Source organism: Apium graveolens, chromosome 6, assembly GCF_009905375.1.
Source record: "Apium graveolens cultivar Ventura chromosome 6, ASM990537v1, whole genome shotgun sequence".
Lineage (NCBI taxonomy): Eukaryota > Viridiplantae > Streptophyta > Magnoliopsida > Apiales > Apiaceae > Apium > Apium graveolens.
Window position 1 is genome coordinate 196554342 of NC_133652.1, and position 2242 is coordinate 196556583.

General features: G+C 44.4%; 1 non-coding gene across 1 annotated transcript; it reads right to left on the minus strand.

Annotated features, from left to right (window-relative positions):
• Nucleotides 1-734: 734 nt before the first annotated feature.
• Nucleotides 735-841, minus strand: LOC141669457 (small nucleolar RNA R71). The gene has a single exon (XR_012553742.1). It is a non-coding gene; the product is annotated as a small nucleolar RNA R71 (small nucleolar RNA).
• Nucleotides 842-2242: the final 1401 nt, after the last annotated feature.

The following is a 2242-nucleotide window of genomic DNA, read 5'->3' on the forward strand; positions in this document are numbered from 1 at the left end:
AAAGTATTCTATATTACTTGCGAACGCGTATACTTGCGTGAATATTAGTGCGTGTTTTCACCCTAACAAGTTTTTGGCGCCGCTGCCGGGGACTCGGCGTATTTGTTTAGTTTATGTACTTACCATCATTGGTCATTAGGACTCAGTGATTAGGACGTAGTAGTTACTTACTCTTTTCGGTTGTGTTTCAGGTACTTTAGCAAGCGTTTATGCAAACTCGTTCTCGTGCTCGCAAGAGGACTTTAGATACAACTGAGGAGACAAACGCAGTTCTTGATATTCCGGAGAAGTTAGATTTTGAGGATTCGGATTCAGGCGCTGAGCAGAAAGAACCAGTAAACATGGGAGATCGTATTGTTCAAGCTGATCCAGCTCTTATGGATTTTTCTCGGCCTAAAATTGATGATATTCAGTCAAGCATCCTTCATCCGGCTATTCAAGCTAACACCTTTGAAATCAAGCCGGGCACTATTCAGATGGTGCAGAATTCTGTTTCTTTCAGAGGAGCGGCAACTGAAGACCCCAACATGCACATAAGAAATTTTGTCGAGATCTGCAGCACTTTTAAGTATAATGGCGTGACTGATGAGGCTATCAAGTTGAGGCTTTTCCCATTCTCACTGAGGGATAAGGCTAAAGACTGGTTACATTCTGAACCAGCTGGGTCCATCACTACGTGGCAAGATCTTGCGCAAAAGTTTCTGGTGAAGTTTTATCCAATGGCAAAGACTGCTGCTATGAGGAGTGCTCTTACTCAGTTTGCGCAGCAACCTACAGAATCTATGTGCGAGGCTTGGGAACGCTACAAGGAAATGTTGAGAAAATGTCCACATCATGGAATGCCGGATTGGATGGTAATCACTGGTTTTTATAATGGTTTGGGGGCCCAATCTCGGCCCATGCTCGATGTAGCAGCTGGAGGAGCCTTATGGGCTAAAAGCTATACTGAGGCGTATAATCTTATAGAGACAATGGATGCAAATGAGCATCAAAACCCAACTCAGAGGATGACGTCAGGCAAGGCCGCAGGTATTCTGGAAGTTGATGCAGCCACCGCTATTGCAGCCCAGCTCCAAGCGCTATCAATGAAGGTTGATTCTCTAACTACGTATGGAGTTAATCAAATAGCTATGGTTTGTGAGCTTTGTGCAGGTTCTCATGCTACGGATCAGTGTTCTCTTGTCAACGAATCTGTTCAGTATGTGAATAATTATCAGCGACAACAGCAGCCTGTGCCAGCGACCTATCATCCTAATAACAGAAATCATCCAAATTTCAGCTGGGGTAATAATCAGAATGCTATTCAGCCACCATATCAGCAAGGGGTGAGTAAACAGTTTAACCCACCTGGATTCCAGCAACCACAGCAGTATGCTAGAAGGCAATCATATCCTCAACAGGGAAGTGCAGCTGCACCTACTAGTGCTGATTTTGAGGAACTTAAGCTGTTGTGCAAGAGTCAGGCGGTTTCTATCAAGACCTTGGAAAATCAAATCGGTCAATTAGCCAATGCAGTGCTCAATCGTCAACCTGGCACTCTTCCCAGTGACACGGAAGTACCAGGCAGGAAGGAAGCTAAAGAGCAAGTCAAGGCTATTACCTTAAGGTCTGGAAAAGTAGCTGATACTGAAAAGGCAAAAGAAGTCGAAGCTGAAGTTAGAGATGAAGAATCTAAGCAAAAGGAGAAAGTGGTGGAACCAAAGAAGACTACTGTTGAACATACTCTGCCTGAGGCTAATACAGGGGAGAAACAGCTCTATCCTCCACCACCTTTTCCTAAGAGATTGTAGCAACAAAAGCTAGATAGACAGTTCGGGAAGTTTCTGGAGGTGTTCAAGAAACTTCACATCAATATACCTTTCGCTGAGGCTCTGGAACAAATGCCTAGTTATGCGAAGTTTATGAAGACTATTCTTTCAAGGAAGGTGAAACTGGATGACCTTGAAACCGTTGCTCTCAAGGAAGAATGCAGCGCGGTTCTGCAACAAAAGTTACCACCAAAACTGAAAGATCCAGGAAGCTTCACCATTCCTTGCACCATTGGCAATCTAACTTTTGACAAGTGCCTTTGTGATTTGGGAGCAAGCATTAATCTGATGCCCTTGTCGATCTTTAAAAAGCTGGATCTGCCTGATCCAAAACCCACATACATGTCGCTACAATTGGCGGACCGTTCCATTACTTACCCAAGGGGCATAGTTGAGGATGTGCTCGTCAAGGTGGATAAGCTCTTCTTTCCAGC